We start from the raw sequence: 15,374 nt of genomic DNA on the forward strand, positions 1-15,374 counted from the left end.
CCACCTTTGCGTTAGCATTTGAGCAGGGCTGAGAGGGCCGAGCGAGCCTTGGGGCAAACGGGGCGGGATGAAGGGGCCAAGCCTAAAGCACCGTGAGCGTTAGGGTGAGGCCAGAGGATGGGACTTAGTTACACCGGGAGGGCGCTGGTGAAGCCGGCCAAGGCAGTCGCAAGCTTTGGTGAGTGGCAAGATTTGTAAAGTGGCTCCTGGTCATGGATGACTGTTTTATTATTTTTTTTTTTTTTTTTGCTTTTTGGGTCACACCCAGCGATGCTCAGGGGTTACTACTGGCTCTGCACTCAGGAATTACCCCTGGCGGTGCTCAGGGGACCATATGGGATGCTGGGAATCGAACCCAGGTGGGGCGTGTGCAAGGCAAACACCCTACCCGCTGTGCTATCGCTCCAGCCCCACTGTTGGCTTTCAAGAGGGAAGCGGGCCTGTGGAAAAAAGATTTTTTTTTTTTTTTTTTTTAGCTTTTTGGGTCACGCCCGGCGATGCACAAGGGTTATTCCTGGCTCTGCACTCAGGAATTACCCCTGGCGGTGCTCAGGGGACCATATACCTTATGGGATGCTGGGAATTGAACCCAGATTGGCCCAAATGCCCTACCCGCTGTGCTATCACTCCAGCCCAAGATTCTTTTGTTTGTTTGTTTCTTTAATGCTGTTGTCTCCCTCTGAGTGCATCAGGGATCTTTGTGAAGACAGAACCTGTCTCTCCCTCTGCTGAGCTTTCTGATACTTCTGTTCTCTCCTCACGAGTTGTATTGTTGTACGCTTTTTGATAATGCCGTCATGTCAGATGGCATTACACCACATCACTTGATTGGTGGCCTCAACACTGCATCCTCAACTTCCTTGTCTGTTAAAGTAGAGAAGGATTCCTTTGTAGACTTACAAGCATGAAATGTTCCATCCATTTTCTGTTTCCGTGTGTTTGCCACTTTGCACAAATTCGGGAACTTTTCTGGCATGAGTCCCTCATGGCCCCTCAACTTCAAAGCCTTAAAATATGGAAAATTCTCTTCTCCATGTTCCTTCTTCAAGGCCTTCTCAATCTCAAGAAATGATTCGATCTCGGCTGCCACTCCAGGTAGCATTGCCCCGTGAGATAGCCCTTCGTTGAGAAAGGCTTTCGTTGTTATGTATGGGGTCACTTCAGCATATGTCACAATCAGCTTGATCTGCACAATCATTGCTCTTCCAGTATCATTGAGATTCAGTCGGTTCTCAAGTTCTAAAATGCTGCTTCTTACAACGAAGATATCGTATCCTGCGAATATCACCCATAATGCAGCCTCTCTGAAGTCAAATGCTGGATTAGTCTCGACGACTGGTGGCTGAAGGCCTTGTTTCACGGCAGCATACATTGCATTGAATCTTCTCATGATTTGAGTCAGAGGATGTTGTTGTGGCTTTCTTGTTAAGTGATAAACGCAATAACTGACTTTAATATGATGTTCACTTTCTTGCATCAGGAGCCAGTCCTTCGGGAGCCCAGACAAGCGCATTGTTTCCAACTCCACGCATTGATGTCATATGTGGCATAAAAGGTGATCCATCCAGACAATATAGCACTGGAAACGCCGCCAACAAAAAGTTGCTATAGCAACATTTTCACCATTTTTTCTGTTAGTTGAAGGGTGACTGCAGCTGCTGGAAGAACTCGATTCTGTGGTGGCAAAGCGATTTTCTTAGCAATGACATCTTTAATCTGTAACGTTAGTTCCGTGGTGTCCACAAGATTCTGCTGAGGGGGACCACATGCCTCCAATTCTGATTTTGTCATCCGGCCTGGGGACCAACCCAAGGACTTCATACATGCATGGCGTGTGCTCTGTGCCTTGAGCCACATCCCAGGCAGCAGGATTTTTTTTTTCTTTTTCTTTTTGGGACCACAGTAGCAGTGCTCAGGGTTTAGTCCTGGCTCTGCACTCAGGTATCACTCCTGTAGGGTTGGTAGGAGGGAAGGGGTAGCCAGGGATCAAACCTGGGCTGCCGTGTGCAAGGCACATGCCCTCAGCACCATCTCTTGGCTTTGTAACTATTGCAGCTGGACCGTGGTGGTCCTTCCTGAGTTGGGAAACTCCGGAGCAACTGTAGGCTTTGTTTAAGGGGCCATTGTTGATAGAATGGAAGACCAAGGTGCCTGATTTTACGTACTGACTGATGCAGCCAGCAGTTACCAAGTTTGGAGCTTAGGAGAATTTTAGACAAGGGAGTCACCAAGTGGTCCCTAAAACCAGAGGACCAGAAGAAATCACCTAGAGTGATAGTATTTGCACTAAAAGGTCTGTAAGGCAGGACTGGGTGTATAGCTCACTTTGAGTTTCCTTCCTGTGCTGCCTCACATCATATTACAGCAGGGGGGTGTGGAGAATCCTCTCCCACCCACCCTGACTTCTAGTACATCAACCAAGTCAACGCCAGACCCAGATCATAACCAACAACAAAGGGAAAAGAAGAAAATCTGTTTGGTGTCTGTAAGCCTTCCTTTTACCAAGCCCCAAATCCATAGAAACTGCCACTTGTTACCCGCCCTAGACTCCATGTTCATTGCAAATACCTGGTTTTAAGAGTGAGACTTTCTCTGGAGGGAGGTGTGATATTGGGACGTTGTACTAATGAAACTCTACCATAAGTAGCACTATGTATCACAGTGCCTAAAATTTTTCTTTTAAAAAGAAAATATAGGGGCTGGAGTGATAGCACAGCATGTAGGGCATTTGCCTTGCACACGGCTGACCTGGGTTCGATTCCCAGCATCCCATATGGTTCCCCAGGCACGGCCAGGAGTAATTCCTGAGTGCATGAGCCAGGAGTAACCCCTGTGCAATGCCAGGTGTGACCCAAAAAGCAAAAAAAAAATAAAAAATAAGAGAGACTTCAGGGGCCAGAGAGAGAGAATACAGGACATAAGGTGACAACCCAGATTGAGCCTGGCACCACATGTGGTTCCCCAGAGACTTTCAGGCAGCAGAGATGGCCAGAGGGCTGGGACAGTCGCCTGCCTGCAGAGACCCTGAGCTCTGGCCCTAGCACCATAGGTTCCCCCAAGCAACACCACATATCTGGCCTGAGCATTGAACCTTGAGGCCTGATCAGCGGACAGTGTCTGAGGGAGGCCCCTGGGGTGGGGGCGGGGAGGCCCTGGGCACTGCTTGAGAAGCACAATATTCTCTCAGTTGCCTCAAGGAAAGTGATGCTACAATGCACCTGGTAAAATGGGCTCAAACTAGGTTAGCTGGAAGGGAGGGTTCCCAGGTGCCACTCCTGAGAACTGGGCTGACCGTGCTAGACAGCGTGGCAACGTGGAGCTAGCTACCCAAGCCTAACGGTGCTGGGGGCCATCGCCCTGCCGCCTCAGTACTTCCCGGCCGTCTCAGCTGTCTCCCTGGCTTGCTTCAAAGAGAAGGATTCTTCCCATTTGAGAGAGGAAGAGAGCGCACCCACATGCCAGGGATGTGGCTTAACAGCAGAGCCCACACTTGGCATGCGAAGGGCCTGGGTTCTGCCTTGTGCATGAAAGGGCGGGGGTGGGGCAGGGGGCAGAAGGCACCCAACTCACTTGGAGGCCAGTAAACTGTTGAAACTCAAGAGACTCAAATCTTGGAAGAAATCAGCAGGCTGCAGAGATGCCTCCAGACTGCGCCAGGCTGAATCTCATATCCCGGATACCCTGGGTGGGGGCATGCGGGTGAGTCCTCACCTGCCCTAACAGAGCCCCGGCAGCTGAAAACCTCCAGAACCCAATCGCTGCCGTGCTCACGGCCGATCTCCCCAGGCTCAGATGAGCCTCATCCAGGAATCTGTTGAAAAACGATAGGCGGGGTTTGTGACCTAAATCTCTGGGCTCTCGCGGTGTTGGGGATGGGTGACCTCTCCCCATGCCCTGTTCTTCAAGGAGCCTGGCAGCCATGCCCATGAACTGCCTCTGGCACCAGATAAGCTCCTTAACTAGCCGTCATCCAAAGACTCGCAAAGAAATCTTGGAAGAGATCCACAAGCCATAGAGATGCCTCAGATCCCAGAGTCACCACCCAGTCGCATCACCGTATTTAAAATGTTAGAATTCCTGGAGTGTGACATCTCATCCTCTCTACCACTGCTGTCCCAGGAGTAGCACATATTGGACAGGATGTAAGGTAGAGGGCAACCAATCTCAATTAAAAAAATATTAGCATGCAGGGCTCAACCTGTAAGAGCGTGTTAGTAATCTATACAAGGGCTCAATAGCCCAGGGTCAGATACAACAATCTTCACACACTGTCTTCTAAGGAAAACTTTTTTAGAGAATTATAACAAGCAATACAAAATAAATTATTTAGGGCCTGCTATTGGGTCAGGCTTAGTGGTGGTTGGAAAAATTTTGAATTAATGGTGGTGGTTAAGGTGTAACGGTGGTGAGATTGGTGTTGGAATATTGAATAATAAATTGTTGTGAACAACCTTCATCGATTTCATTGATTTGCTAGAGCGGGCACCAGTAATGTCTCCATTGTGAGACTTATTACTATTTTTTGGCATATCCAATGTGCCACGGGGAGCTTGCCAGGCTCTGCCGTGTGGGCGGGATACTCTCAGTAGCTTGCTGGGCTCTCCGAGAGGGATGGAGGAATCAAACCCAGGTCGGCAGCGTGCAAGGCAAACGCCCTACCCTTATAAAAATATATTTTAAAATAAAGTTTAAAAAGCCTTTTACTGTTGATAGTCAAAGAGTATATATTGACAGGATTCAGAATTGTGGTTACAGGACAGTCTCCTGGTTTGCCACTGGTATACATGGACAAGGGCGCCTTGTTCTCCAGTACAGCAAAGTCTTTAAAATTCCCAGGATGGATAACGTAGAATACTTTTCTTATTCCACTTTCCCGATTCTTTCCTACTCCAGTTGAGATGCTTTTTCCTGGAGCCAGTTGTCCATCGGTGCGGTTCCTACTGTCAAGCAGCTGTTCAGAGAGTGGTTGCAGAGTCCGTTCGAGCTGGTCTAAGTAGGGAGTGTTGACAAAGTAACCTGTTAATGGGGCAGAGCATCGAACCCAGGGTCTCACGCCTGCCAGGCCTGTGCTCTGCCACTGAGCCACGGCCCCTGCCAGACTCTTCAGATTGGCTTTTCAGGAGTCAGTTCCAGAATCTTGACAGAACCAGACCAGCCAGGGAGCAGGGACGTGCCTGTGATGGGGGGTGACTTCTGAACGACACATACTGTGTGTTAGAATCCACCACAGACCGAGACCTGGGCGCATAGTGCACATCCACGCCAGCACAACGCATGCCCGAGTCCTCCGGCCTGTCAAGGCCCTCAGAACTCGGAGCACCGAAACTCCTGCTGTCAGCACTTCAGAAACACTAAGCACAAGGCCTGAGAGACAGGACAGCGGGGAAGGCGCTTGCCTCGCACACAGCTCTCCTGGGTTCAATCCCGAGCATGCTATACGGTTCCCCCAGCACCGCCAGGAGTAATGCCTGAATACAGAGCCAGGTGTGACCCCCAAACAAGCATATACCAACTATCAACACCAACTATCAACAGCGTGAGCTTGGTCATGCACATGCAGTTTGACGTCGCTCTGCTAATGGAATCCATGCAAAAATGATATATGTTTCTGGTCCAAGGCTCCAGTTAGCTCCAGAGGGGAGGGACTACAGGCACAGCTTTTAATGCCTTGAGTCCCTGGTGTGGGATGGCTACCCCATTCTCCTGTCAGTTCACTTAGGGGCACCTGAAACTGGTGTTGAACAGATCAGCAGCACAGTAATGCCCTATTGTGTCAGTTCTGCGCAGCTGCTTGGAAGGCGTATTTCCTGGCACGGCTTTGCTTGCAGGCACTGTCTTTGTGCTCAGGTGAGCTGTAGTGCTCAGTTGGGAAGCATCCAAGTGTGGCTTCAGCCTTTAAAGGAAGGCTCTAGAATCTGGTGCTCGTTGTGCTGCTATTTTAGAATCCCGCCTGTGGTGTTTGAGGGAGTAAACCCAGGGCTCCTGCATGCAAAGCTTTTGAGCCATTTCTCCAACCCCCAAACTATGGAGCTTGTATATTCACTGACTGCAGGCGGTTTCTCTCTTAGCAAGTGTCTCTGCTTGCAGCCTGGGGACCCCTGCCTGAATTCATCTTTCATAGAACTTTGCTAACAGCTTCTGGCTTTTCCTGACTATTTCCCTTCATTGCCACCACGATCTTGCGGATGGCCAAGAATAGTCCTTAGTTTTCAACATCTGACTCTACTCCCTCCTACTCAAACACTTCTACTGAGCCAAGATCATGTGACAGCACATCAAAAGTAAATAAAAGAGTGGGTTAAAGAGTGGGGCGGCGTCTGAGCTGCAGCTGACAGCAGCAGAGGTCTCTAGGAATGTGGCTCGCCGACGGTATCAGAGGCATCAGGAAGCCAAAACAAGGAGCAAAGGGCTGAATGACCGGAAACGGGGGAGTCAGCGCCCTGAGGTGGAGGACTTGACACCCCGTCAGCAAAGAGTGAATAAGCCTGTTGCTGTGCTCGATGTGGGCCGATGGAAGGATGGCCATCAGAGTCCTTTTGGTGTGTGTCAGTCAAGGAGGAGAAAAAAAAATTTAATAAAAAATAAGAAGGAGAGATGAGGGGCTGGAGCGATAGCACAGCGGGTAGGGCGTTTGCCTTGCACGCGGCCGACCCGGGTTCTAATCCCAGCATCCCATATGGTCCCCTGAGCAACGCCAGGGGTAATTCCTGAGTGAAGAGCCAGGAGTAACCCCTGTGCATCGCCGGGTGTGACCCAAAAACAACAACAACAAAAAAAGGAGAGATGAGCAGGAGGCGACTGTCATGCCAAACAGTCACAATTCCTTCACCCAAGGCAGCTTCTAGACTGGAATTTGTGGGCCGTGGTGCCCCCAGGAAGAGGGACCCTGCTGCTCTTTAGCAAGTATATTGAGTCAACTGTTTTGATCACCCTCGTCCCTCTCCAAGGCTGTTTAATTGTGTCCCACCCACCCACCCGTTTCAAGGACAGTAAGACATGGGGGTCCAGACTGTCCCCTGATGTCGAGAGACTGGAAACAGCACATTGGCCCTACCAGGGGAGCGACTGAGAGGCCACGGCAGGGTCCTGCTTAGAGGGGCTCCCCTGAGGGCTCCAACCCACTAGGACCTTTGTGTGTGTGTGTGTGTGTGTGTGTGTGGTGGGAGGTTCGGAGCTACCTCTCAGGTCACGGGGCGCAGCTGCTGGGAACACTTTAGTTTCACCAGAGGGGCCGGCAGCCTCGGTGCCTCTCTGGAAAGCGGAGAGAATGCCAAGGGGCTGCTTCCCTCCTGGCCCTGACTCACAGTGTGTGTGTGTGGAGGGGGGGCTGCAGAGAACCCCCTGGAACCTGACGTAGGACCATGGATGGGATCACCAATGAGGAGGCCCAGTGGGCACTGCTGAGCTCGACCTGCGGTATTTGCCCCCGAAGGCTGGCAGAGCTGCCGAGGTCTGTGCACGGGTTCAGCAAATGCGCTGTTCTCTAGGGCCAGCATCAGATGGGAACCGAGGTGTCAGCTTCCCGAGAAGTAGGCGTACACGGTTACGCTGGCCCAGGGCTGGCTCAGCACTCCCGCCCTCTGTCATGATGACCCCCCTGAAGAGGCCAGAACTTGCCCATGCGGCGCACACTCACTGGGTATGTCGAGGGCACTGCACCCTGGGCAGAGCTCGATGCCTGCGTGCACCATGCGAGTGCAGAGTGGGGAGCGACAGGAAGCTAGAGCCTGACCGTCCCATGTGGAGAAGTCAGTGGCTAGCTGAGAAATCACGGAGTACAACTAGGAACATGTCTAGATATGTTTGGGCAGGGTGTGGCGGGGTGGTGAATAAAATACATGTGTCTCTGTGTGTGGGAGGGGGAACGGGAATATTGTCACTGTCACTGTCATCCTGTTGCTCATCAATTTGCTCGAGCGGGTACCAGTAACGTCTCCACTGTGAGACTTATTGTTACTGTTTTTGGCATATCGTATACGCCATGGGGAGCTTGCCAGGCTCTGCCATGCGGGCGCGATAATCTCGGTAGCTTGCCAGGCTCTCCGAGAGGGACGGAGGAATCGAACACGGGTTGGCGGCGTGAAAGGTGAACCCCCTACCGCTGTGCTATCGCTTCAGCCTGCGGGAATATTACCTTGGTACGGTAATACAAGGTATCACGGAAATGACCTAACTCTCTAAACTGTACACATGTATAACTTTGGAAAAAGAAATTTTCTTCCTTAAAAACAGATGGAGTCTGTTCAGTTGTAGAATTTCTGCCCCCAAGGAGGATCTAGGTTGGATCCCTGGTGCCACCCCCACCCCGACCCTCAAAAGATCCCCACTGTACACGAACTGTTTCCTCATTTCATCACCCGGGAAAGGGCAGAGCAAATAGGATCCGCAGAGGTAGAATCAGCTGGTCTTGGGGTCCCAGTTCTGCCTTCTGGGTCCAGATTTTGCAGAGGGGGAGATTTCAGGCTCCACTTGGCGATGCTCAGGCGTTTCTCCTGACTCTGCACTCAGGAAATACTCCTGGCGGTGCTCGGTGAACTACATGGGGTGCCGGGGATAGAACTCAGGTCGACCACGTGCAAGGCAAGCGCCCTCCCCCGTGCTCCCACTCCAGCCCCTGAGTCCAGGCTCAAGGAGGGCTCGGTCATGTGTGCCACCATCCCGCATCTGTAGTGACCTACAAAAGGCAACGCAACCTCAAACAACTGCAAAACACACTAACTAAAATTAACCAAAAGGGTCATTTCCACCAATTAAAGTCCGCTTCAAAAAAAAAAAAGCAAAATGCACTGAACGTTCGGCATTGAAGTCTTTCCCACAGTGTGGAGACCAGGTGAGGGGGAGAAGAGAGATGCCCAGCCCTGCCTCCTCCGCCTTGGAAACCGCCCAGCAGATGCATGTCCGGCGGAGGGCAGGTGCGCGGGGCCCATCAGGAAGTCTCGCGCCTATTTATATTTCAGGGCACCCGATTCTCTTATCCTTTGCATACTTACTCCACCCTGGGGAAAAAATAATGATTGAACATTCCCAATGTTTTCTTCTTTGGATCCAGTTGACTGGAAAACAGATTCGCCTTTTCCTCTGTGCGTCCTCAGAGTCAGGGCTTTCTACAGTCTTATTTCAGTATTTCAAGTTCTTCTTCAAGGAAAAGGAACCCCAGTTTAGCCTGTAAAATGAACTGGTTTTTAAACCGCCTCTAGGGGCTACAGACACAGTACAGTGGGTAGGGTGCTTGCCTCGCTGTCCCCGATTCAATCCCCAACACCCCCATAGAGTCCCCTGAGCCCTGCCAGGAATGATCCCTGAAATAACCCTTGAGCACTGCCAGATGTGGCCCCCAAGCCAAAATAGTAATAATAATAATAGTAAATAAACTGGGGGGCTGGAGTGATAGCACAGCAGGGAGGGCGTATGCCTTGCACGCGGCCGAACTGAGTTCGATTCCCAGCATCCCATATGGGCCCCTGAGCACCGCCAGGGGTGATTCCTGAGTGCAGAGCCAGGAGTAACCCTTGTGCACTGCCAGGTGTGACCCAAAAAGAAAAAAAATAGTAAATAAACTCCCTCCAAATTTTTTGTGGAGTTTGTCTGGGGGGTTGTTTTGTTTTTTCGGTGAAGCAAGATAGATTTTATTGGAACTTAATTTAGAAAGATGTGATGGAAGACGGAGGGAGAAATGTGTGTTCAAAGGGAACACGAGCTTCTCCAGAGTGGAAATAGGTGAACGAAGAAACATTGAGACAAGCAAGTGAGATGCGTGTTCAAGGGAGAAGGCAGACTCGAAAAGCCAGCCCCTCCCAATGTCTTGAAAGCATCCTTGCCTTCTGCCCAATTCTACGCCCAACTTTCAAAGCTGTTTTCTGGGACCAATGGTTCCATCACCAGCCTTGCGAGTGTGAGATCAAGAGTTCGGGCCCCAGTGCCCCCAAAGGTGCCAGCCAAATACCAGAGGCTCTGCTGGGTGTGGTCCTGGCACTGCAGGAGGTTCCAGCAGTGAGGACCACAGCTGAGGGAGCCGTCCTGGCTATCACCACTCGGGTGTGCCACGTACCCCGTCATCACAGTAATGGCACCAGAAGGGAGGGGATGGGATTGTTTAAAAACAAGGCTGTGTAGGCCGGACAGATAGCACAGTGGGAGGTCTCCTGCCTTGCACGCGGCCGATCCAGGTTCGATTCCCAACACCCCACAGGGTCCCTGTGCACTACCAGGAGTGGCTCCTGAGTGCAGGGCACCACCGGGTGTGACTGCAAAACAAGCAGCCAAAAAAAGAAAAAATCATCTGTATATTAAAAATTCGTCTCACATGTGTAAGGCTCTGAATTTGATTCCTAGCAATGCACACACCTTTTTTTCTTGGTAATGAATATGTCCTATTAAATGTTTTGCCATATTAGAGGTTGAAGTATTATTAAAGATTCACAAGCCCTAATTAAAACATAGACCTGGGCTGGGGGTGTGGCTCAGTGGTTGAGCCCAGGCCTTGCACGCGTGGGACTTGGCTTTGATGCCCAGCCCCACGTGGATGTGAAAGAGACAGCTCAAAAATAAATCCGTCACACTGAAATACACGCCCGATAACATTCACTGTGTTATCATTGTGTTATCACAGTTTACCATTTCCCTCTGGGTGTCGGGGTCAAGAGCCCCTGTGTTTCTCGAGCAGGTAAGAACAATTGCTCCAATGTGAGAACTGGATGGTTCCAGTGTGGGTTTTCCTCTCTGCCACCCTATCTCGGGTTCAGATTTGGTGTTGGCCCTGAAACGGACCCCCCCAAGGGTTGGTGGCCGAAAAGAATCCTTTCTGCTTCCCTGCAATTCTGTGACTCGGCTTTGTCAGCTCCCTCCAGGACTGCCTTTTATTTTATGTATTTGGGTTTGGGGACACACCCATGGTGCTCAGTGGCTACCCCCAGCGCCATGCTTCGGGGGTCACTTCAGCTTGCTCAAGTGAGCATGCAGTGCCAGGGACGGACCCTGAGCCTCGTGCATGCAAATCCTGCGCTCCAGCCCGGGGAGAGGGCAAGAGGGCTGGGTGCTACCTCAGCCTCCAGGGTCTTCAAGGGTCTTCAAGAAGCTGCATCCGGGGCTGGAGTGATAGCCCAGCGGGTGGGGCATTTGCCTTGCACGCGGTTGACCTGGGTTCCATTCCTAGCATCCTGTATGTATGGTCCCCTGAGCACCGGCAGGAGTAATTCCTGAGTGCAGAGCCAGGGGTAACTCCTGAGCATCGCCAGGTATGACCCAGAAAGAAAAAAAAGGAAGCTGCACCCTCGTCCTTAGGGGCTGCTCCAGAGGAGGTTTGTTGGTGTGACTCCCACATACCTAGCTTTTGGCCTTCTAATTTCTCTGGAAACTTGGTCCTGAGTTGTTGGAACCTGGCCAGAGGCAAGCGGCAATTTTGGGATATCAGGAAGCCTGAAGGCACCACCAGGCTGCTGATGCCCTCGCCCCACAGGTACAGGTTGACTTGCTGGTTAAAAGGTTTAACGTAACACCTGGGGGGGCTGGAGAGATAGTACAGCAGGTGCTTGCTTTGTACGCAGCTGACCCGGGTTTGATCCCTGGGTCTCATATGGTCCTCCAAGCACCACCAGGAGGGATTCCTGCGCACGGAGCCAAAAGTAACCCCTGAGCATTGCCGGGTGTGACTCCCCCCGAAAAAGGTCGAAAAAAAAAATGTTAACAGCAGAGCCAGAGAGACAGCCCAACAGCTGAGCGTGCACTCTGCATGCAGGAAGCCCTTCAATTCCGCACCACTAAGTCCCCCAGTACTGCCAGGCATGGCCAGACTCTGAGCACTGAGTCTCTCAGCACCTACATAAAAACCAATTTTTTTAAAAAATAAAAGAGGAACATGTTATCAGATATGTAGGACTGTGGGTGGGGGTATGTTATTTATATGAATTTTAGCAGAGTTAGTACAGCATAATGTAATTTTTGTTTTAAATTTTTTGGTCCTTGTACACTAAAAAACAAATTATTAGTTAAAACTTTTTCATTCCTTGAAAAGTTTCATGCTAAGTGAAATGAGTCAGAAAGAGAGAGACAGACATAGAAAGATTGCACTCATCTATGACATATAGAATAACAGAGTGGGAGACTAACACCCAAGAATTGTAGAAACAACTACCAGGAGGTTGACTCCATGGCTAGGAGGCTGGCCTCACATTCTGGGGAAAGGGCAACTCAGAGAAGGGATCACCAACTATAATGTAGTCGAAGGCCATGTGGGAGAAGGGAGTTGCGGGCTGAATGAGGGCTAGAGACTGAGCACAGTGGCCACTCAACACCTTTATTGCAAACCACAATAGCTAATTAGAGGGAGAGAACAGAAGGGAATGCCCTGCCACAGTGACAGGGTGGGGTGGGGGGAGATGGGATTGGGGAGGATGGGACGGATGCTGGGTTTACTGGTGGTGGAGTATGGGCACTGGTGAAGGGATGGGTTCCCGAACTTTGTATGGGGGAAGCATAAGCACAGATGTGTATAAATCCGTAACTGTACCCTCATGGTGATTCATTAATTAAAAATAAATAAATTTATTAAAAAAAAAAACAAAAAAAAACTTTTTCATTCCTGACACCTCTGCTTTCAACGATTTTTCACAATACCAGTAAAAATTGTATCTCTAGGTTTGCACACAAAACATTACATAAATAAACAGACATCTTCAAGTTACCTGCTTTTAATGCCTTCTACAACCAGCAGGAGATTGATGTTCTCAATTAAAGATTTCATTTGGCTTCTTATAAGAAACCTTTTCCAAACAATTATTTCTGAGGAGAGGAGACATACAAATACCTCTTTAAAACTCACCTTATGGGGGCTGGAGAGATAGTATAGTGGGTCCAGCTGTTTGCCTTGCATGTAGCCAACCCAGACTCAATCCCCACACCAGGTATGGTCCCCTGAGCCCTCCAGAAGTGATTCCTGAGCACAGAGCCTAGAGTGAGCCCTAACACAGCCAGGAGTGGCCCAAAAAACAGAGAAGCAAACAAACCCTCAGATTATAAGGCCCTGGACTGATGATAGCACAGCAGGTAGGGCGTTTGCCTTGCACATGGCCAACCCAGGTTCGATTCCTCCGTCTCTCTCGGAGAGCCCGGCAAGCTACCCGTGGTGTATTCGGTATGCCAAAAATAGTAACAAGAAGTCTCACAATGGAGACGTTACTGGTTCCCGCTCGACCAAATCGATGAACAATGAAAGACAGTGCTACCGTGCAAATGACATGGCTTTCAGACCAGGCTCTTTTAATCCTTTGTCTTTCAAACAGAACAAAGATTCTCCAAAGACAAAAATCTCCCCTCATTTTGAATTATAAAAACCTGCAATAATTCCTGCCATCTCGTTCACTCCCTTATCTTCTTGTCAGGGGGGTGTAAGAAGGTGGGTGCACTCTAAACCCGATTTTGAGGAAGAATTTTGACCGACCTTTTAGATCCTGGACATTTCCACCCCCAGCCCCTGCCCCACTCCTTCCATCAAGTTTCTCCAGCAACTCGATGGTCCTTCACACAAAGTCGAGTCCAGAGGGTTTTCTGGGTGTGCCTGCCCCCCACGCCCCAGTGCATTTCTGACAGCACAGGGCACACAACTCATCGATCCACATCAACGTAGATGCTGCGGCTGTGAATAAGAACATCCTGCGAATCTCTATGTTTCAGTTCTCGTGCGAGTGAACTCTCCCTGGACAACCCAGTCTTAGTGTATCCGGTATGTTTGTTCCCTCACTTCATGCAGGGGGAGCATATTCAGACTGTGTCTATTCTTCGTCTTCTTCAATGTAAAGATAGAACCTTCTAGGTCCTCACCCCTTGAAACTCCTTGGAGAGTGGCTGGAGCGATAGCACAGCGGGTAGGGCATTTGCCTTGCACGCGGCTGACCCAGGTTTGATTCCCAGCATCCCATATGGTCTCCTGAGCACTGCCAGGGGTGATTCTTGAGTGCAGAGCCAGGAGTAAACCTTTGCATCTTGGGGTGTGACTCAAAAAGAAAAAAAAAAGACCCCTTGGAGAAGGGTAACCAGATCTGGCTGGCAGGTTCACCTCTGGGATCATTAAAACACCTTGCATTGTTGTTGTTGTTGTTTAAAATAATTAGGGGACTGGAGCGATCGTACAGCAGGTAGGGCATTTGCCTTGCACACAGCTGACCTGAGTTCAATCCCCGGCATCCCATATGGTCCCCCAAGCACCGCCAGGAGTGATTCCTGAGTGCAGAGCCGGAAGCAAGGCCTGAACACTGTGGGGTGTGGCCCCCACACCCCACCAATTGCAGTGGGGATGGGGGTGACAGGTAGGGCCTCACACAGGCAAGGCAAACACTTGCTTACTGAACTCACCATCCCAGGCTGGTTTCAGCCTGTTGAATCCAGTTTTGAACTTGGCTTGACCATCTCCATGTAATCGGAAGTGGCTTCATCCCCAGCCGCACAGGGAGACACACTTTTGAGGACCGCAGTCTTCCCTAAGTGTAGACATGATTTTCACACCTTTCTTTCCCTTGAGGCTTAATCCCGGATCAGAGCCCGGCCATGTGGGACCTCTTCCAGCAAGGTCCCCGGGCATGGTTTGAAAAGCTCTCTGAGTGGATTGCCAAGGTTGGATTTTCCATCTAGTTATGCATCTGGGAAACAGAGTGCCTCAAAGGACCTCAGACTTGAAATAAGCCAGCTTCACACCGTGAAGATCGGCTGGACTGTAATTTAATTTTACCAACAGTTCACAATTAATGGTGGAGCTGGGAGGAGAAAAGATTAGATCTGAAAACGTCTGTAATTTCAAAATTATATCTTATTCCTATAGGCCAAGAGGGCACATTTTTGATGAAATGAAAACATTTGATATTTTCCCTCTTCAATCAGTTGCGGGGTGGGGTGGGGGTTGGTGGTCATGCCTGGGTCATGTCCAGGGTCAACAGGGCCAGGCTCTGAGGGGTAGCACTGGAGAAGGGGTTTGCTGTGCCGGCGACCAAACTCAGGGCCTCACTCGACTCGGCATGTGGGCATGTGCCCCCCGCAGAGCTCTCTCCCTGGTGCTACTCTTTAGTCTTTTAAATACGCTTTATCACCAAGCAACACTTCAATGACCTAGAGGGTTGTCTGCAGCTAATACCAGTAAAGCTAATGTTTGCTGCATGAAAAGAATTCCACACATGGGACAGGGTGGAGGTGAGGGGGATATAAACACACACACACACACACACACACTCTCTCTCTCTCTCTCTCTCTCTCTCTCTCTCTCTCTTTCTCTTTCTCGATTTTTCTTTCTCTCTCTTATATCACTGTCAACCCATTTGCTCATCGATTTGCTCGAGTGAGCACCAGTAATTTCTCCATTGTGAGACTTGTTGTTACTGTTTTTGGCATAC

This window comes from Sorex araneus, chromosome 5, assembly GCF_027595985.1.
Source record: "Sorex araneus isolate mSorAra2 chromosome 5, mSorAra2.pri, whole genome shotgun sequence".
Classification (NCBI taxonomy): domain Eukaryota; kingdom Metazoa; phylum Chordata; class Mammalia; order Eulipotyphla; family Soricidae; genus Sorex; species Sorex araneus.